Source organism: Notamacropus eugenii, chromosome 7 (genome assembly GCF_028372415.1).
Source record: "Notamacropus eugenii isolate mMacEug1 chromosome 7, mMacEug1.pri_v2, whole genome shotgun sequence".
Taxonomy (NCBI): Eukaryota; Metazoa; Chordata; class Mammalia; order Diprotodontia; family Macropodidae; genus Notamacropus; species Notamacropus eugenii.
This window is the reverse complement of record NC_092878.1, coordinates 159007383-159029638: the sequence shown is the minus strand read 5'-3', so window position 1 is coordinate 159029638 and position 22256 is coordinate 159007383. Positions and strand designations below refer to the sequence as shown.

The 22256-nt window shown below is 37.2% G+C and overlaps 1 pseudogene; it reads left to right on the top strand.

Annotated features, from left to right (window-relative positions):
* LOC140514790 (DNA topoisomerase 1 pseudogene) overlaps positions 1-15183 on the top strand; it is a 34620-nt pseudogene extending 19437 nt beyond the window's left edge.
* Positions 15184-22256: the final 7073 nt, after the last annotated feature.

Genomic DNA, 22256 nt, shown 5'->3' with positions numbered 1-22256 from the left:
TGACTTTAACCCAATCTTGATTGTCCTCCAAATGCTCTCTAGCTGACCACCATCCTTCTTCAATGGTGGGACCCAGAAGTGAGAACAATACTACAATATGGCCTGACTTAGAGAAGGACAATTTGTTAGCCATTCTTCTCAGATTTTGAAAAATCATCTACAAATGCAATTACCATACACTTGACTCTCCTGCAGTAATCGAGTTTTAAAAATTGCAAAAAAAGCAGTGATTCTGCTGACCGTTCTTCCAAATGTATGTAATCAAGCCATTGAGGACTACTCTTCTCAGCAGTGGAATTGGGTTTAAGGAAAAGGCACTTACTTACAAAGGAAGATGCATTTGAAATATAAAAAATATAAAAGTATACCACTTCTGTTCCTGTGGTTTGGATTTGGCCAGAGTTAATACTTATTTTCACTATACTTTTATTTTGCCAAATATTTTCCAATTACATGTAAACTATTTTTAACATTTTTTAAAAGGAGTTTTAAATTCCCTCCCTTATTTCTTCTTTCTCCTTGAGAAGGCAAAGAATTTAATATCAATTAGACATGTAATGCAAAGGAAAACATATTTTCATATTAGCCATGTTGCAAAAGAAAATAGAGACAAAAAAACGAAGCAGGAAAAATGAAACTTAAAAAATGATGCCTTATTCTTCATTCAGTAACCATCAATTGTCTTTCAGGAGGTGGACAGCATTTTTCATCACAGGTCCTTTGGAATTTTCTTGGATCATTGTCTTGATCGGAGTAGCTAAGGCTTTCATAGTTGATTTCTTTTAGAATATTGCTGCTATAGTGTACATTATTTTCCTGGTTCTGCTTATGTCATTTTGTGTGAGTTCATATAAGTGTTGTTAGGATTGTTCATTTCTTATAGCACAATAGCATCCTATCGAAATTGTGTACCACAACTTGTTCAGCCATTTCCAAATTGATGGGCATCCCCTTAATTTCCATTTCTTTGCCACCACAAAAAGAGCTGTTACAATTTTTTTTACAAATATGTCCTTTCCCCCTTTTCTTTGAACTCTTTAAAAAGTTTATTCTTTAAAGAGAATCAATGACATAACAGGATGATATATTAATTTGCATAGGAATTGATTTTAAGTGAGGTTGAATTGCACAGTCATCTAGTGACAAGTCAAAAGTCAAAATGACTGGCAACGGTCTAGGATGCAGTGGATGACCTTAGTGTCTTTGATGTCTGACCAAACTCCTAACACTCCATAGCACCTGCTTTAGCCACCTTCAAGGCCATTGGAACAAATTGTTCTCATCCACCTATTCCACTGGTGGAAGTCTTCACATTATTGGGGTAGAGATCCCCCTAACTCACTCATGGATTTGAGGCTTGTCAGCTACACTGAACCTGGTTTGGTCATCTGCTGAAATAATTTTACCAGTGCGGTCACTGTATATGCTACAGCTTCTTGAACCATATGTGAGAGTTGGGTGAAGATGGACACCAAAAGAACAGGAGCAACCCTAAAAAGGGATCAGTAAGTCTTCCATTCAAAGGTGTTAATTTTTCCTGAACATCTCATATACCCAATCTCTTTGGAATACAAACCTAGCAGCAGTATTGATGGGTCAAAAGGTATGTACAGTTTTATAGCTCTTTGGGCATTGTTTCAAATTGTTCTCCAGAATGTTTGAACTAGTTCACAACTCCACCAACATGTATTAATGTGCTTCTTTCCACATCCATTCCAGAATTTGCAATTTTCTTTTTTTGTCATGTTAGGCAATCTGATAGGTATAAAGTAGGTATATCTGAGTTGTTTTAATTTCAATTTCTCTAATCAGATTTAGAAAAAATCATTTGACTAATGATAGCTTTGTTTTCGTCATTTGAAAATTGTCTCTTGAAGCTCTTTGAACATTTGTCAAGTGTGGAATGACTATATTTTAAATAATTTTGGTATACTTTCATATATGTATAAGAAATGAGGGTTTTATAGATGAAATTTGTTATACCCCTCCCCCAGTTTCGTTTTCCGTGCTATTTCAGCTTCATTGGTTTTAAATACCATTTCATTTTTTTTCCTTAGTTACATGTCAAGAAAATTTTTAACACTCATTTTCACAACATTTGGGTTCTGATTTTTTTTTCTATCCATCTCTCCCCTCTTCTGAAACTGGTGTGAGTTGCTTTGGTTTATAAATGTGATATCATGTAGAATATTTCTATATCAGTCACAACTGTGAAAAACACAGATCAAGAGGGAGAAAAATGAGAAAGACAAAGCAAGTGAAAAAATATGCCTTGATCTGCATTCAGAGTTCATTAATTCTTTATCTGAATGTGGAAAGCATCTTTCTTCATGAATCCTTTGTACTTGCCTTGGATCATTGTGCTGCTGAGAAAAGCTGAGTCATTCATAGGTGATCCTCATTCAGTGATGTTGATACCATGTTCAAAGTTTTCCTCATTCTGTTCAAATCACTTTTTCAGTTTTTGCAAGTCTTTCCAGAATTTTTTCCCTAAAATCTCCCTGCTCATCATTTCTTGTTGAACAATAGCATTCCATTATTTTCATATATCACAACTTGCTCAGCCTTTCTCCAACAGATGAGCATTCCCTCAATTTCTGTTATTTTGCCACCACAGAAATGGTTGCTATAAATATTTTTGCACATGTATGTCCATTTCCTTTTTAATCATCTCTTTGGAATACAAGACCTAGTAGTGATATTGCTGGGTCAAAGGATATGCCGTTTGGTTGCCCTTTGGATATAATTCCAAGTTGATCTTCAGAATGGTTGGACCAGTTCATAACTCCACCAACAGTGCATTGTGTTTCAATATTCCCACATCTTTCTCAACATTTATATTTTTTCCTCTTCTGTCATATTAGCCAATTTGACAAGTATGAGGTGGTACTTCAGAGTTGTTTTAATTTGCATTTCTCTAATCAATAGTGACTTAGAGAGGAATAGATACATATGTGGATAAAGACATTTCTTCCCCTGAAAACTACCTCTCCATATTCTTTGACCATTAGTCAATTGGGAAGGGCTTGTAGTCTTATAAATTTGACTCAGTTTTCTATATATCTGAGAAATGAGGTCTTTATCAGAGACACTTGCTGTAAATATCCTCGGCTTGTTTTTACTCTAATTACGATTGCACTGGTTTTGTTTGTAAAAAAGCATTTTAATTTAATGTAATCAAAGTTATCTATTTTACACTTTGTAATGCTTTCTGTCACTTGTTTGGTCATGAATTCTTCTTCTTCCCTTTAATCTGACAGGTAGACTCTTCCTTGATCTTGTAACTTGCTTATGGTGTCATTCTTCATGTCTAAATCATTCCAACCATCTGTCATATCTAACATTTTGAGTATTCTATTTACTACCTAAATTGCTTTCTCAGTTTTAGGTTGAATTTATTGAGTTTTGAGAGGGAACATTTGAGGTTCCCAACTATTATAGTTTTTTATTCTATTTCTTCTTGTGTCTCACTTAACTTCTTTAAGAATATGAATGCTATACCCCTTGACCCATATGTATATATTATTGATTTTGCTTTATTGTCCATGGTATCTGTTAGTAAATTGTGATTTTATTCCTAATTTTAAAATTAAGTCTATTTTTGTATTGCTTTGTCTGAGATCAGGAACGCTATCCCTGCTTTTTTAAATTTTTATTTTTACTTCACTTGAAGCAAAAAAGAGTCTTCTCCAGCCACTTTCCTTTACTCCATGTTTGTCTCTCTGCTTCAAGTATGTTTCTTGTTAATAGCATATTGTGGGATTCTGATTTTTGATCCGCCCTGCTATTTACTTCCATTTTATGGAATAATTCATCCCATTCACATTACAGTGATGATTACTACTTTTGCATTTCCATCCATCCTATTCTTCCTGCTGTTTGTCCTCTCTCTCCTTTCATCCTTTTCCTCTTCACCAGTGTTTTATTTCTGTCTACCACCTCCCCTCATCTGCCCTCCCTTCTGTCAGTTCTCACCCCACCCTTTAAATGATCTCCTACTTCCTTGTTGGGGAAATTGAGGGAATGACAGAAAAAATTAAGTGATGAAAAAGAGGATGACATTGCTTGCAGAAGGGAGGCAGAGGTAGAAGAGGGTCAAAAGACAGAATAGAATAAATGGGGGCAGGATAGGATGGAGGGAAATATAGTTAGTCTTTCACAACATGACTGTTATGGATGTGTTTCACATGACTAAACATGTATAACCTTTATGGAATTGCTTGCCTTGTCAGTGGGGATGAGTGGGGAAAGAGGACGGGAGAGAAGTTGGAGTTCAAATTCTATATTCCTTATAGCTGTACTATTAGTGATGCTTTATTTTTCAAAGAATTACAAGTTTAATCTAGGAGTGTAAATGTTTTAGCTCCACTGAATCTCTTATATTTTCTTTTCCTCTGTGACTATGTATGCTTCTCTGAAGTCTTGATATTGGAAGTCAACTTGATGGTGCAGCATTGAATGATCATTTTTCTCCTTGATGTATTACGCTTAATTTTGCCATGTAAGTGATTTTTGGTTGTGGTCTTTGCTCCTTTGCCTTTCAAAATATCAGGTTCTATGACCTCTAATTGTTTAACATTGTAGTTGCCAAGTTCTGTCTAATCTTGGTTGTGACTCCATGATACTTGAATTGTTTCTTTCTGGCCACTTGTAGTGTTTTTTCCTTGAGCAGAGTTCTGAAATTTGACTTTCATGGTCCTTGGAGTTTTTATTTTGGGATTTCTTTCCTGAGGTGATCTGTGAATTCTTTCAACATATTTTTGCCCTCTGGTTCCAGGATATCAGGGCAATTTTCTTTGATAATTTCTTGAAAGATACTCTCTAGGTCCTTCTTTGGAATATGACTTTCAGGTAATCCAATGATTCTGATATTGTCCTTTCTCGATCTATATTCCAAGTCAGTTGTTTTCCCGTGAAATATTTTATATTTCTTTCCATTTTTTCATTCTTTTGAATTTGCTTGAATAATTCTTGATGTATCACAGGGTCATTAACCTCCACTAGCTGAATTCTAACTTTTAAAGTGTTGTTTTCCTCAATTAGTTTTTTTTTATTGTTTTTTTAAAAAATATATTCATTTTATTTATTTTTTAATGCTGTACAATCACTACCATAAAACTTAGATTTTTTCCCCTTACTTACCCCACCACCACCCCTCTCCCTCCCGGAGACAGCACATGATTCTTTATAGGATCTACACATACATTCCTATTGAATACATTTGTTATAGTCATGCTGTGTAGAAGAACTCAAATAAATGGGAGACATCATATAACAAATCAAAACATAATACACACACACACACACACACACACACACACACACACAAATGATCTACTACATTCTCCTATTGAATTCCATAGTTCTTTCTCTGAATGTGGGAGGCATTTTGCCTTAGAAGACCACTGGGAATTTTTTTATGTCCTTGGATTGCTATGAAGATCCAAATCTACCAGAAACTCTCGCACACTGTGGGTGTTGCTGTGCACTAAGTTCTCTTGGTTCCGTTCCTTTCACTCAGCATCAGATCATATAAGTCTTTCTAGGCCTCTCTGAACTCTTCTTGTTCATCATCTCTAGTGGCACAATAGTATTCCATTGCATTCGTATACCATAATTTATTCAGTGACTCCCCTTGATTTCCAGTTTTTGGCCACTACAAAGAGTGCTGCTATAAACATTTTTGTACATATGGGACCTTTTCCCATTTTTATTATCTTTTGGGGATGCAGTCCTAGAAGCGATATTGCTGGGTATGCACATTTTTGTAACCCTCTGGGCATAGTTCTAAGTCGCTCTCCAGAACGGTTGGATGAGCTCACAGCAATGAATTAGTGTTCCAACTCTCCCACATCCTCTCCAACATTTTTCATCTTCCTGTTCGGTCATGTTTGCCATTCTGACAGGTGTGATGTGGTACCTCAGAGTGGTTTTAATTTGCATCTCTCTAATCAAAAGTGATTTAGAGCATTTTTTCATATGATTATAGATATTTTTTAATTTCTTCCTCTGAAAATTGCTTGTTAATATCCTTTGACCATTTATCAATTGGGGAATGACTTGTATTGTTGTACATTTGACTCAGTTCTCTACATATTCTAGAAATGACGCCCTTATCCCTGAGATTAGCTGTAAAAATTCTTTCCCAATATACTACATCCCTCTGAATTTTGGTGGCGTTGGGTTTGGTTGTGCAAAAAATTTTCAGTTTAATGTAATCAAAATTATTCCACTTGCACTTCATAACGCTTTCTATCTCTTCTTTACTCAAAAATTCTTCCATTCTCCATAAATCCGATAAATACACTATTACTTGCTCCTCCAATTTGTCCATGATATCAGTCTTTATACCTGGATAGTGTAGCCATTTGGACCTTATTCATGTGTAGGGTGTCAGGCATGAGTCTATGCCTAGTTTCAACCACGCTGTTATCCAGTCTTCCCAGCAATTTTTGCCAAACGGTGAGTTCTTATCCCAGAAGCTGAGGTTCTTGGGTTTATCAAGCAGGAGATTGCTATATTCATTGCCTTCTGTGTCTTGAGTACCTGCCTTATTCCACCCTTCAGTTTCTTAGCCAGTACCAAGTGGTTTTGGTAATTGTTGCTTTATAATACAATTTGAGATCGGGTAGTGCTAGGCCACCTTCCCTAGCATTTCTTTTTATTCGTCCCTTTGATATTCTGGACCTTTTGTTCTTTCAGATGAATTTTGATACTATTTTATCCACCTCTAGAAAATAATTATCTGAAAGTTTAATTGCTATGACGCTAAATAAGTAAATTAATCTAGGTAGAATTGCCATCTGTATTATATTGGCTCGGCCTATCCATGAGCAACTGATGTTTTTCCACGTACTTAGATCTGACTTTCTTTGAGAGAAAAGTGTCTTGCAATTAAGTTCATGTAGTCGGTGGGTTATATTTGGCAGGTAAACTCCCAAATATCTTATAATGTCTACCCTAGCATTAAATGAGATTTCTCTTTCTATCTCTTGCTGTTGGACTTTGTTATTAATATATAGGAATGCAGAAGATTTTGTGGGGGTTTATTTTGTAACCTGCAACTTTGTTCAAGTTATCTATTATTTCAAAGTAGTTTTTTATTTGAATCTCTGGAATTCTCTAAGTATATCATCATATCATCTGCAAAGAGTGATAACTTAGTTTCTTCTTTGCCTATTCTTATTCCTTCAATTTCTTTATCTTGTCTAATTGCTATAGTTAACATTTCTAGTACCATATTCAATAATAGTGGTGATAATGGACATCCTTGTTTCACCCCTGATCTTACTGGAAATGCATCTAGCTTATCTCCATTGCATATAATGCTTGCTGAAGGTTTTAGGTAGATATTGCTTATTATTTTATGGAAACTTCCCTTTATTCCTGTGTTCTCTAGTGTTTTTGATAGAAATGGGTGCTGTATTTTGTCAAAAGCTTTTTCTGCATCTATTGAGATAATCATGTATTTTTTGTTAGTTGCTTTGTTGATATGATCCATACTGCTAATAGTTTTTCTAATATTGAACCAGTCCTGCATTACTGGTATGAATCCTACCTGATTGTGATGTATTATTCTTGTGATAAGATAAAATTTTTGCATCTATATTCATTAGAGAAATTGGTGTATAATTTTCTTTCTGTGTTTTGTCTCTTCCTGGTTTAGGTATCAAGACCATATTTGTATCATAGAAAGAATTTTGGAGGATTCTTTCTTCACCAATTTTCAAAAATAGTCTATATAATATTGGAATTAACTGTTCTTTAAATGATTGATGGAATTCACTTGTAAATCCATCTAGCCCTGGAGATTTTTTCCTAGGGAGTTCATTGAGGGTTTCTTAAATTTCTTTTTCTAAGATGGGGTTCTTTAAGTATTCAACTTCCTCTTCTGTCAATTTGGGCAATTTGTATTTTTTAAAATGCTCATCCATCTCTTTTAGGTTATCGAAATTGTAGGCATAAAGTTGGGCAAAGTAATTTATAATTATTGTTTTAATTTCCTCCTCATTGTAGGTGAGTTCACCCCTTTTATTTTTGATATTAGTAATTTGATTTTCTTCTTTCTTTTTTTCAAATCAAATTTACCAAAGGTTTATTAGTTTTTTTCATAAAACCAATTATTGGTTTTATTTATTAATTCAATAGTTTTCTTGATTTCAATTTTATTAATCTCTCCCTTGGTTTTCAGTATTTCTAATTTGATATTTACTTGGGGATATTCAATTTGCTCTTTTTCTAGCTTTTTCAGCTGCATGCCCAAGTCATTGATCTCCTCTTTCTCTTTTATTTATGCAGGCATTCAAAGATGTAAAACTTCCCCTAAGAATTGCTTTTGCAGTATCCCATAAGATTTAGTAGGTTGTCTCATTATTGTCATTCCTTTGAATGAAGTTGTTGATTGTTTCTATGATTTCTTCTTTAACCCACTCCTTCTTTAGGATTAGATTATTTAGTTTCCAATTGATTTTTCGTTTATCTTTCCATGACCTTTTATTACATGTAATTTTTATTGCATTATGATCTGAGAATGATGCATTGACTATCTCTGCTTTTCTGCACTTGATTGTGAGTTTTTTATGTCCTAGTTCATGGTCAATTTTTGTATATGTGCCATGCACCTCCATTGAAAAAGCTTTCTCTTGCCTCTTTTATGTGAGAAATAATTTATCCCATTCTATTTCTCCCTTTTTCCTCTGAATATATTCCTCTCTCACTGCTAGTTTTATATATTTTTTAGATATCAACCTTCATATTCATCTCATCTTTTGTCCTCTGTCTATATGAATATAATTCCTCCAAGTACCCTAATACTGAGAAAAGCTTCACAGATTACAAATACTGTTTTTCCATATGGTAATGTAAACAGTTCAACTTTAGTAAGTCTCTTATGATTTCTCTTTCCTGTTTACCTTTTCAAACTTCTATTGATGGTGGTGTTTGAAAGTCAAATATTTTCTTGAGCTCCATTTTTTTTTTCATCAAGAATGCTTGAAAATCCTCCATTTCGTTGAATATCCCAATAGATATTATACTTGGTTTTGTTGGATAGGTGATTTTTGGTTTTGATCCTAGCTTCTTTGACCTCTGTAATATCATATTCCAAACTCTCTGATCCCTTAATGTAGAAGCTGCTAGATCTTGTGTTATGCTAATTGTGTTTTCACAATACTAGATTTATTTCTTTCTGGCTACTTGCAATATTTTCTCCTTCACCTCGGAGCTCTGGAAATTGGCTATAATATTCCTAGGAGTTTTTCTTTTGCAATCTGTTTTAGCAGGCAATCAGTGGATTCTTTCAATATCTATTTTTACCCTCTGGTTACACAACATCAGCGAAGTTTTCCTCGACAATTTCTTGAAACATGATGTCGGGGCAGAGCCAAGATGGTGAAGTAGAAAGACGCACATACACATAGCTCCGAGCTCACAAACCACAGAACGGCTAGAGGGGACCAAGCCAGGGAGAATTCTGCACCCAGAGACCACGGAATATTGGAGCGAGGGAGATTTCTGTTCCGGAGAGACCTGCAAACCTCTCGGGGGGGTCGTTCGCGCCGGGTACTGGGTGCTGGGCAGGAAGAAGAGAGCAGCCCTACTGCGGCAGCGACACCGTGAGAAAAAGAGGGCTATGGGACGGAATCTCCAGCGGCCACGCGGGTCCCCCCACCCACAGAGGGACCTGCAAACCTCTCCCAAAAGGTCCGTCACGCTGCAGACACGGTGCCCAGCCCGGACCTGCGGCTGCGACGGCGGCCGCGGCGCCGAGAGACACAGTTCTGAGATGGGTCCGGGGGCGGGATCTTCAGCAGCTGCACGGGCCTCCCACCAACAGGTGACTGACGGGGGTAGGTGAGAGAGTCTCTTTGGCGGGTTGAGAGGGGAGTGAGGTGCCCCCATGGCTCGGGCCCCCCCGGGAGGTGGGGGCTGAGAGGCGGCTGCGGACGGGGGCTCCCCAAATGGGCGGTAACCTGGATCCATTGTGGAAGGTCTGTGCATAAACCTCCTGAGGGAATTGAGCCAGAGAGGCGGCCCTGCCCCTGACCTCAGCACCTGAACTTAATTCTCACACTGAATAGCAGCCCTGCCTCCGCCAAAAATCCTAAGGCGGGAAGCAGCATTTGAATATCAGTCCCCAAACGCTGGCTGGGAGGACCAGGAGGGGAGGTGGGTGTGAGGAGAACATTCAGAGGTCAGGCTACTAGGTGGAGATAATGCCAAGAAAAGGGAAAAGAAATAAAACTATTGAAGGGTACTTTATCGGAGAAAAAAAACTTCCTCCCTTCCTTTCTGATGGAGAGGAAGAATGCTTGTCATCAGTCAAAGACACAGAAATCGAGGATTCTGTGTCCCAGCCCAACCAACAGGCTTGGGCCATGGAAGAGCTCAAGAGGAATTTTGAAAATCAAGTTAGAGAGATGGAGGAAAGACTGGGAAGGGAAATGAGAGGGATAAGGGAGAAGCATGAAAAACAGATCAGCTCCCTGCTAAAGGAGAACCAAAAAAATCTTGAAGAAATTGGCACCTTGAGAACTAGCCTAACTCAGTTGGCAAGGGAGGTGCAAGGGGCCAATGAGGAGAAGAATGCTTTCAAAAGCAGAATTAACCAAATGGAAAAGGAGATTCGCAAGCTTACTGAAGAAAATAAATCTCTCAAATCTGGAATGGTACAGATGGAAGCTTTGGACTTTTCGAGAAAGACAGATATCTCAGAACATACCGTGCAGATTCGAAAAATGGAAGATAATGTGAAATATCTTATTGGAAAAACAACTGACCTGGAAAATAGAATCAGGAGAGACAATGTAAAAATTCTGGGATTACCTGAAAACCAGGATCAAAAGAAAAGCTTAGACACCATCCTCCACGAAATTATCAAGGAAAACTGCCCTGAGATTCTAGAACCAGAAGGCAAAATAAATATTCAAGGAATCCACGGAACACCGCATGAAAGAGATCCAAAAAGAGAAACTCCTAGGAGCATTGTGGCCATATTCCAGAATTCCCAGGTGAAAGAGAAAATATTGCAAGCAGCTAGAAAGAAACAATTCAAGTATTGTGGAAATACAATCAGGATAGTACAAGATCTGGCACCTTCTACATTGAGGGATAGAAGGGAATGGAATAGGATATTCCAGAAGTCAAAGGAACTAGGACTGAAGCCAAGAATCACCTACCCAGCAAAACTGAGTATAATACTTGAGGAGAAAAAATGGTCTTTCAATGAAATAGAAGACTTTCAAATTTTCCTGATGAAAAGACCAGAGCTAGAAAGAAAATTTGACTTTCTAACACAAGAATGAAGAGAACCATGAAAAGGTGAACAGCAAAGAGAAATCATAAGGGACTTACTAAAGTTGAACTGTTTACATTCCTACATGGAAAGACAATATTTATAACTCTTGAAACATTTCAGTATCTGAGCACTGGGTGGGAGTACACACACACACACACATGCACACACGCACACATACATAGAGACAGAGTGCACAGAGTGAATTGAAGAGGATGGGATCATATACTAAAAGAAAAAATGAAATCAAGCAGTGAGAGAGAAATATTGGGAGGAGAAAGGGAGAAGCCATATGGGACAAATTATCTCTCATAAAAGTGGCAAGCAAAAGACTTATTAGTGGTGGGATAAAGAGGGGAGGCAAGAGAAAAACATGAGATCTACTCTCATCACATTCCACTAAAGGAAAGAATATAATGCACACTCATTCTGATAGGAAAACCTATCTCATAATACAGGAGAGTGGGGGACAGGGGCACAAGCAGGATGGGGGGAGGATGGAGGGGAGGGCATGCGGAGGAGAATGCAATACGAGGTCGACACTCATGGGGAGGGAAAGGACCATAAGAAAATAGAAGTAATGGGGAACAGGACAGGATGGAGGGAAATATAGTTAGTCTTATACAACACAACTAGTATGGAAATCATTTGCAAAACTAAACAGATATGGCCTATATTGAACTGCCTGTCTTCCAAGGGGAAGGGGTAGAGAGGGAGGGAGCTAAAGAAGTTGGAACTCAAAGTGTTAGGACCAAATGTAATGTTCTTACCACTGGGTAACAAGAAATACAGGTTAAGGGGTCAAGAAAGCTATCTGGCCCTAGAGGACAAAAGAGAACACGGAGACAAGGGCAGGGAGGGAGGATAGAGGAGAGAGCAGATAGGTCCCAGGGGCAATTAGAAAACTTGGGTCTGGGGGGGAGGGGGAAAAGAGGGGAGAAAATTTGTAACCCCACATTGTGTGAAAATAAATTTTAAAAGTTTAAAAAAAAAAAGAAACATGATGTCTAGGCTCTTTTTGTGATCATGGTTTTCAGGTTGATTGGCTGGCTATTGTCCTTCGTTTTCGAAGACGATCGAAATGACCTCACCATGATAAAATGGACTTTCATTGTGTCCAACTGTGGCTGATCAGAGCAATACAAACTAGGAATGCTCTACCACAGGTTAGCCACAGATAGTCTGTATGAAATTTTGGGGTGGATATCCCAAATTTGTGCATCTTATGTTTACTTTGTGTTGTCTCAATTCTGCTTTGCTCAAAGAGCATAGCACCCTTTCTAATGTGGACAAGTCATGCTGAGCAGTCCTATGCCAGTTTCTCCCATGTTGCACAGTAGTCCAACAGGGAATCATTGTGACTGGTGCTATGTTGAGGGGGTAGCATGAGGGGGGTGGCTGGGACTAATGAAGCCTAGTGGTTTACCTGGTGCTGAGCTATTGATGGTGTCTGGCATGTGCTGTGGCTTAGTGGGTGTTTCCCCAGGGTTACACTGAAGTCTATGGAGGTCAGGCCCCTAGAAGTTTCCCGTTTTCTGGAGCTATGTTGAAGCACGTGGAGGTCTGACCTACTTTCTTGTCATGCTGAAGGATGCATGTTTGCCCAGGGCTACACTGAAGCATGTGGAGATCTGGCCTACTTTCTTGTCCTGCTGGAGGATGCATATTTTCTCAAGGCTACATTGAAGCATGTTGAGGTCTGACTGACTTTCCCATCCTGCTGGAAGATGTCTGTTTGCCCAGGGTTATGCAGGAGCATATTGTGGTTGTTGGAGCTGGAATCTGCCAGTTTCTCTGGCTATGCTAGGGCTTGTGGGGAGTCTTGGTGTAGGCATTTCTTTGCTTCACTTTATAGGGGCTCAGAATCTCCCTCTCATTTTCTGAGGTGGGGCTTGCTACTGATTTGCTGGGTTTCTTCCTGTCCTAGAATTTGCTTCCCTTTTACTTGAGTGAGAAGGACGTTTTTTGCTTATCTCCCAAGTTTCTTCTACTGAAAGGTTTTTTCCCTCAATCTTTTTCTTTGCTCGTTCTGCTCTTCCAGAATTTGTTTTGGGGCACTAGCTTATGGTTGCCTGGTGGTCAATATGGGAGTGACAGTAATTTACTGCTTACTTCACTATCTTGGCTCCCAGAATTTCCCAACTGGTTGCATTAGTTTTGTTCATACAAAAACCTTTTTTATTTATGTAATCAAAATTATTTATTTTACTTCTGTGATCCTCTATATCTCTTTTTTTTTATCATAGTATCTTCTCTTTTCCAAAGATCAGACAGGTACATATTTCTTGTCCTCTTCTAATTTACTCGTGATATCAAACTTTCTGTCTAAAGAATGTATCTGTTTTGAGTATATTCTGATATATGGCATCAGTTTAGCTTGTACCTAATTTCTGCCAAACTATTTTCCAGTTTTCCCGGCAATTTTTGTCAAATGGTGAGTTCTTATCCCCCGAAGAGTGGATCCTTGTGGTTATTAATTACTAGATTACTATAATTATTTATTACCATGCATTGTGAACTCAATTTATTCCACTGGTCCACCACTCAATTTCTTAGTCAATACCGGATTGTTTTAATGATTGCCAGTTTGGAAATTCAAACTGCCTGCCATCCTTCCCTTTTTCTTTTCTTTAACATTATTTTTTAGCTTTCAACATTCACTTTTATAAGATTTTGGGTTCTGTTTTTTTTTTTTGTTCCTTTTCCTTCCCCTTTCAAGTAAGCAAGCGATTCAATATAGGCCATACATATACAATAACATTAAAAATATTTCTATATCAGTCGTGATATGAAAGAAGGATCAGAACAAAACGGAAAAAACACAGGAAAGAAAGCACAAAAATGAGAGAAAATAATATACCTCGCTCTGCATTCAGATTCCTTAGTTCTTTATCTGAATATAGACAACACTTTCTATCATGAGCCTTTCAGAATTTTCTTAGATCATTACATTACTGAGATGAGCTAGGTCTATCAAAGTAGATAATCACACAATGTTCCTGTCACTAAATAAAATTTTCTTCTTGTTTTGCTCACTTCACTCAGATGTTCAAAAAATATCATAATCTAATCAGTGAGACAGAATACAACAACTATGTACAATCAAGGTGCACACAAGATCAATGGGAGATAATCACAGAGGGAAGGGACTAGAATTAAAAGGAATCTGAAAAGCTTAACACAGAAGGTGAAATTTTAATTAGGATATAAAGGAAACCAGGAATTAGAGATATGGAAGGAGATTATTCAAAGCATGGAGGGGAACCAGTGAAAATGCCCAAAGTGATGAAGTATCTTATGAAAAGAATAAAAAGGAGACCAATGTCATTGGATCATCAAGTAGGTGGAATGGACAAGCTTTAAGACAACTAGCAATGTAAGAGGGAATAGGTTATGATTTAAGATTTCCATTAATTCTAGAGGAGATAGGAAGCCCCTGGAGTTTATTAAATTTTCGAAGCTAGTGGATGGTGGGTGACATGGGTCAGCCGTGCGTTTTAAGTAAGATCACTTTGACGTTTGAGGGGAAGATGGACTGGAATGATCTCTCTACCTCAAGATAATAATTATTGAATTGAATTTTAGCTATATCTATTTTTTCCATGACTTATTACTTTAGGCATCATAATATGGCCCTGAAACACTTCATAATATTCGTCCAAGAAGAGTCCCAAGAGAAGAAGGAACATGCAGAGAAATCTCTTCAGGAACCAACCAAAAGGGGGGGTGCACTTCTCAAAAATATCCTAAAGACAGAGGCAGAAGAGAGGTCAGATGACCTGCATGCTCTGGATGAAGTTCTTGTGGTTGATAAGACTATTAAGCAGCATCTGTTGGGACTATACATAAGGCAAAGGAAAAACATGATCCACATCTCTGTGTCTTCTTGAAGTCTGAACTCCTTGATGAACAGGTAGAGATCATCAAGTTGTTTGGACTTCACACTATTAACTAAAAGAGACTGGAAGTGCTTGAACATGATATTGGGGAATACCTGTTTGATAAGTGCAAAGTAGAAGAAAACAGTGAAACTTCTTCCTAACACCTGAAGTCCTTGGGTGTCTCAGCTCGGCTATACTAAAGATGTAACTCTTCTTTCTCCAGATCAAGAATAAGAAGCTCGAACCTAGAAGAAAAAAATACTTCATGCTCTGTATCTAACCTATCTTGACCCCAGTTTCATCATATGAGGGGTGTGTGTGTGTGTGTGTGTGTGTGTGTGTGTGTGTGTGTGTCTGTGTCTGTGTCTGTGTCTGTGTCTGTGTGTCTGTGTGTGTATGTGCGTGTGTGTGGGGTGGTGGTGGTGCATCAGTTCAATGTCAAGTTCAGTTTCTATAAAAAGAGTCTGAGAACATAAAGTTACCTCTAGTGAGATCTATTCCCCATTTTAAAAAAAAGTGTGATATTTGAAAATCATACTGGAAATGATTTTTTCAGCTAATGAAAAGGTATTAATAGCGAAATCTCACCAGTACTACTATTCAATACAAGCTAGTAATCTCTGTCCAATATGCTTGCTTCTAACATTTCTGTGATGAGATTTGCCTCTCTTCCCTCACTTTTGTGTATGTTTTCCATCCTTTTACTAGTGGCAACCACACTCTCATTTTCCACCAAGATCCTTTCATGGTATTTATTTGATCCCCTTATGAGTCTGATAAGAAAAATATCTCAGATTTTTACCAAGGTCTATAAGCTGGCTAAGACATCTTACAACATCTCACTTCAAAAGAATAAATTTAAACTAGGAATTTTTTCCCCTCAAGTTGGTGGTCTTATTATTTGAATTATTTATTTTTAATTTTCAACATTAACTTCCACAAGATTTTGAGTTCTGAATTATCTCCCCATATTTTCCCTCCCCCATCCCAAGACATCTTGTATTCTGATTATCCTTTCCCCTAATCTGCCTTCCCTTCTATCACACTCCTTCCTTTTCTTATCCCCTTCCTTTCTATTTTCTTGTAGGGCAAGACAGATTTCTATACATGATTCCTGTATGTCTTATTTACCACTTGAATGTAAAAATAATTTTTGGCATTACTCTTTAAAGCTTTGAGTTTCAACTTCTCTCCCTTCCTCCCTCTCCATTCATCCCCACTGAAAAGACAAGCAATTCAATGTAGGTTACGCATGTGTAGTAATGCACAACACTTTCATAACAGTTATATTGTGAAAGACCATAATTCCCTCCATCCTATCCTGTCTCCCATTTATTGTATTCTTTCTTATGACCCTGATCGTCCTCAAAAGTATTTATTTCTAATTACCCCCTCCTCCCATTTGCCCTCCCTTCTATCACCCCCACACTCTGCTTAACCTCTTACCCCTACCTTCTTGTATTGTAAGATAGACTTCCGTAATACATTGAGTGTATTAAGCCAAATATGATAAAAGTAAGGTTCACTCTTTTCCTGTCACCTTCCCCCTCTTCCCCTCCATTGAAGATGTTTTTTTTCTTGCCTCTTTTATGTGAGAGATAATTTACCCCATTCTATTTCTCACTTTCGCCTTCTTCCAGTATATTCCTTTCTCACCCTTTAATTTTATTTTTCTTAGATATCTTCCCTTCATATTCAACTCACCCTGTGCCCTCTGTCTATATGTATGTCATCCGTCCAATTCCCTTAATACTGAGAAAAGTCTCAACAGTTACAAATATTATCTTTACAGGTAGGAATGTAAACAGTTCAACTTTAGTAAATCCCTCATGATTTCTCTTTCCTATTTGCCTTTTCATGTTTCTCTTGATACTTGTATTTGAAACTAAAATTTTCCATTCAGCTCTGGTCTTTTCACCAAGAATTCTTGGAAGTCCTCCATTTCATTGAAAGACCATTTTCCCCCTGAAGTATTATAATCACTGTCCCTGGGTAGGTGATTTTTGGTTTGAATTCTACCTCCTTTGGCTTCTGGAATATTATATTCAAGCCCTCTGATCCCTTAATATAAAAAGTGCTTGATCTTGAGTTATCATGATTTTGTTTCCACAGTACTCAAATTGCTTTTTTTCTGGCTGTTTGCAATATTTTCTCCTTCTGGGAGCTCTGGAATTTCATTACAATATTCCTAGGCATTTTATCTTTTTAGATCTCCTTCACAAGGTGATCAGTGGATTCTTTCAATATCTATTTCACTCTCTCGGTCTAGAATATCAGAGCAGTTTTCCTTAATAATTTATTGAAACATGATATCTAGACTCTTCTTGTGATCACGGCCTTTAGGTAATCCAATAATTTTTAAATTTTCTCTCCTGGATCTAGGAAGCTGGTGGTCTTGAGCATTCCTTCAGATGATATTCAAGTACTAGAGTCGAACTTGCCCCTCTGCTTAGTTATTTTATGGCTTTATTTCCAGTTCCATTGCCTTTGTCATGGATTACTTTCACTGACCTGAAAGGAGCAAATGAACTTGCAGCTCAGATCTGGGGTACACAGGTGGCATCTTCAAGATCGAGTTCACTGAAATCTTTGTATTTACTTTAGAATATTGCAATACAGAAAGAATGATCAGCTTTGCCAAGAACTTTTTGTGTCCATGTCCCAAAGGATGAAAAAAAGAACAAATTTGTGATTATGAGATAGGACAATAAATCTTTCAAACAATTTAGCCAGGATAAAATGTGCAGCAATAGAATAAATGTCTAGCTCTTCCCCTGGAATTTCTTTCAGGGGACTAATTGACCTGACATGCAGAAGGATCATGTGAAAGAGATTGGAGCTACATATACACATGTACTTAATTACTCAAGAGGCAGAGCTATGTAGTGATTAATGAGAAACAATCTTATTTCCATGTATTCAGGAGGTGTTAAGAGGAAATAGTGCAAAAAAATAGTAATTTGCAATTTTAAATTGTTTTTACCAGTGTACAAAGGTTTTTCTTCATAGTCTCCTCATGGTATAGTTAGCCCAAATATTTTATCCCTATTTCACAGATGAAACAACTGTAATTACAAGTTGTAATTTGCCCACAGTGACAGCTAGTAAATGTTGAAATCAGAACCTAAATTTAGTTCCTCTGATTTTAAAGCTATTACCTCTCTAATACTGTAGAATTCTAAAAGTTGAATACTTAACAACATTCCTCTCCAGGCTCCTCTTCTGACTCTCAGGTCACAACAGAAGTTGCCTCACCCTGGAAGTTCACTACAATTCTGGACTTCATACCCAGGAAATATGTTCTGCCTCTGTGGCTCCTTCCTCATCTTAGCTGTTTCCTTCTAGAATAACTATTTGAAGGAAAACAGCCAGGCTAGCAACATCCACTTTTAATTCTTCAGGCTTTCTCTACTATGTCCCTGTGGCAGGTAATTTCTCTCTCTGTACATCTCTCAGACCTATTTTTAAGTGTTTTTTATATATTATCTTATTTAAGTAGAATATAAACTCCTTGAGGGCACTGGATTATTTTCTTCTGAATTGATGATTCCTTATTTTGCCTAGCCTTCCTAATTTGGGGTCATCTGAAAATTTGATGACTATGACATCTGACTTCTTATCCAACTCATTGATTAAGTTTTCAATCAGCACAAGACCAAGCTCAGGTCCCTGAAATTTCTCCCTAGAATCCTCTTTCCAAGCTCACTTCTATCCACTAATCACCTCTTCTTAAGTGTGGACATTCATCCTGTTCTAAAATCCTCCAAATTCTGCTAACAACTCATTCATTTCTCTCCATCTGTTAAGGATAGCCTAAGTGACTTTGCCACATGCTTTGCTAAATCTATGTAATCTATATTGACAGCATTCCCCTGATCCATCTGTGGCAATGATTTCAAAAATAAATTAAATTAATGAGGCCACATTTCCTCTTGTTGATCAATGCCTCCTTTTCTAATAGTTCATTAACCTTTCCTCAAACAATTAATTCATTTTAGATTTTCTTTCCGGAGTAGAAGTCAAATTAATTGGCCTATATTTTACAGAATTCATTCACTTCCATTAAAAAAATGAAAATGTTTGCCCTTCTTCATTCTTTTATACCTCTGTCACATTTCACAATTTTTCAAAAATCATTTTTGGAAGCTCTACATTCACACTTGCCAGCTCTTTCATTACCAAGGAATATCAATAGTGATTTGGTTATGAGTCATTTGGTTGTCAATCCATGAAACACAAATGAATACACCAGTGGCCCCAGTGCTATTGGAACACCCTCCACTTCAGCAGTGATCTTCACAGAGAGTTAGAAATGAGTCAGAGGGAACTAAACACTGCACTGTTTTTTACACTGCCTATAAAGATTCATTCACTGCTGACAGGCTAATATGACCATCTTTTCCAACAACCAGTGAGCTGTTCACTACTGGCAGGCCTGAACTACATCAATTCTGACATTCTCACTAGAAATGAAACCAGAAGACAGAAGGAAATAGTAGTTAAATGAAAGGACTGATCCCAAGTCCTTTTTTTGAGAAGCGAATCAAAGGAAGGTAGTATTGGTTTCATTATGTGTTGGAAGGCTCCACGAATGATCATTTCATGAAATACTTGGTTTCACCTTGCAGTGCTCATGAGGACTAGAATTAGAGAATGTAGCTGTAATATTAGTTGTATAGGGAACATTCACTAACAATGAAAATCAGAACTTTAACTGCAACTTACAGTCTGAGAGTTGCATAGAACACTGAGAAGTTAAGAGGATTTCCCGGGGTCATACATCCAGGAGGCCTCAAAAGTGGGACTTAAAATCTTCCTGACTCAGAAACTAACTCTCCATCCATGATGATGTTATAGCTCTCAGAAGCTCAGTAGCAAGTATCAGCACAAAGTTTATGATGTAGATAATTGAGACTTTTGTACCAACTTCTATTGCAGAAGATATAGATTGTCCAGGTAAAGTAACTCATCAATTGCTGAAATCACAGATCTATTGAAGGACTCAAGTAAAAACCATGTTAACATTAACATTTATAAATTGCTTCAAGATAAAGTCTAATTCATGCTTCTATGTAATTTCTCACGAGTATTGAGTGGGATAGGCTGACATGTAAGGCCAACAAGCAATGCTTTCTGCTCACTAATACCCATGAAACCTAGGGAACATCCTCCTTAGAGAGTACCTGAGCATTGCAGTGCCTCCCAGAAATGATGTGAGGATCAAAATAGATAATATTTGGAGTGCTTTGCATAAAGCCTACACATAATAGGTACCTAATAAATGCTTGCTTCTTTCTTTTCTTTCCAATGTGATCATATATATATATACACACACACATATATGTATACATATAATACATATGTACATGTGTGTATATGTATGTATATATGTATATGTGTATATGTATATATAATACATGTGTATGTGTATGTATATATGTGTGTACATATGTATATGTGTGTATATGTATACATATATATGTATATATGCACACATATATACACAGATTTTTTTGAAGAGTACAGTGATGTGATCAGAGATATGACTGGAGAAGATTCAATTGACATCTTGTGAATGATAAATTACAGTAAAGATGTACCACAGGAATCAAGATCAAAATATAGTAGCTCTCAACGCATACAGGAATTTGAAATTCTGTTAAATCTAAAAATATTGCACTAAGACTTTGGTGTTACTTTGTATTTGAGGAGCTACCAAGCTATTGTTATTGTTAACAACAAGAAGTTATGAATAACAACAATTTATTATTCTGGGTTTTATGGGAAATTCAAAGGAATGTAAATAAGCAGTGACTTTCTTCCACTTACTGTGTGATCTATGAGTAAACTCCTTGTCTGGTGGTCTACGGTTTGACATATTTCTGGAGGAACTTAACTTTCGCACAATCAACATTCTCACTAGAAGTGAAACTGAAAAGATACACAGAAGCTACAATTCAAGGGAAAGGTGACTCACAGGTTAGTTTAAGAGGCAAAGAAATAAGGCGAAAATGTTGTTTTTGTTTTTCTTCAGTTAGTTTTGTTGTTGTTGCTGGGTTGTTTTTTTTTTTTTTTTTTTTTTTTTAGGATGAGTTTCCAAAGGCAATAAGAGAAAATAATTTCATTGACAACTTGGTTGTTGATTGTAATACTTACAAATACTCAGAAAAAGGCACCATAATGATGTAAATTGTAATTTATGGAGCAACATCTAGTGCAGAGAATGAGCAGGGAGGAAAACTCTAAAAAATTACAATAAAATTCTCAACAACTTCAGTTTATATTCCAAGAGGTGGTCATTCACTTTACCAAGGTCAGCTAGGTTGGTAATAACCTCAGTCCCATTCTCTCCTTTCTTCTTCATCAGATTGTCCCACTCCTGTACTTTTCTCTGTCTGTCTCTGTCTTCCTCTTTCTCTATCTTTGTTTCTGTCTCTTTTTCTGTTTCTCTGTCTCTATCTTTATATCTTTGTCTCTGTGTATCCCTGTTTCTGTCTCTGTCTCTGTGTATGTCTCTCTGTCTTTCTCTGTCTCTCTCTTTCTCTCTCTGTCTCTCCCTTTCCCTATCCCTTTTTCTCTCTCTCTCCCCCAGTCCATTGATTCCTTCCCTGATATCTGCAGACACTCCCATGTCTCATCCATCCTTAAAAAGTCCTCACCAGATAACACCATAACTGCTATCATTCTCTATCTCTCCTCCTATTCTTAGTTAAACTGCTTGAAAAAACTATCTGTACTTGGTGACTCCACTTCCTTTCCTCTCACTCTTTAATAAACCTTTTGCAAACTGGCTTCTGATCTCATCATTTAGCTGAAATTACCCTCTCCAAAGTTACCAATTATCTTTAAAATTGTCAAATCCAGTGGTCACTAACAGCCCTGATCCACTTTGACTTTTTTACCAACTTGTACTATTCATTACCTTTCCTTCCTATATACATTTTTCTCAATATATACTCTTCTCTCCTGGATCTTCTACTTCATTCACCACTCCTGCTCAGTTCTCTCTGCTATATTTTAATCTGTGATACCTCTACTATGAAAACATCCCCAAGATTTTACTGGAATCTCATCTCATGTAT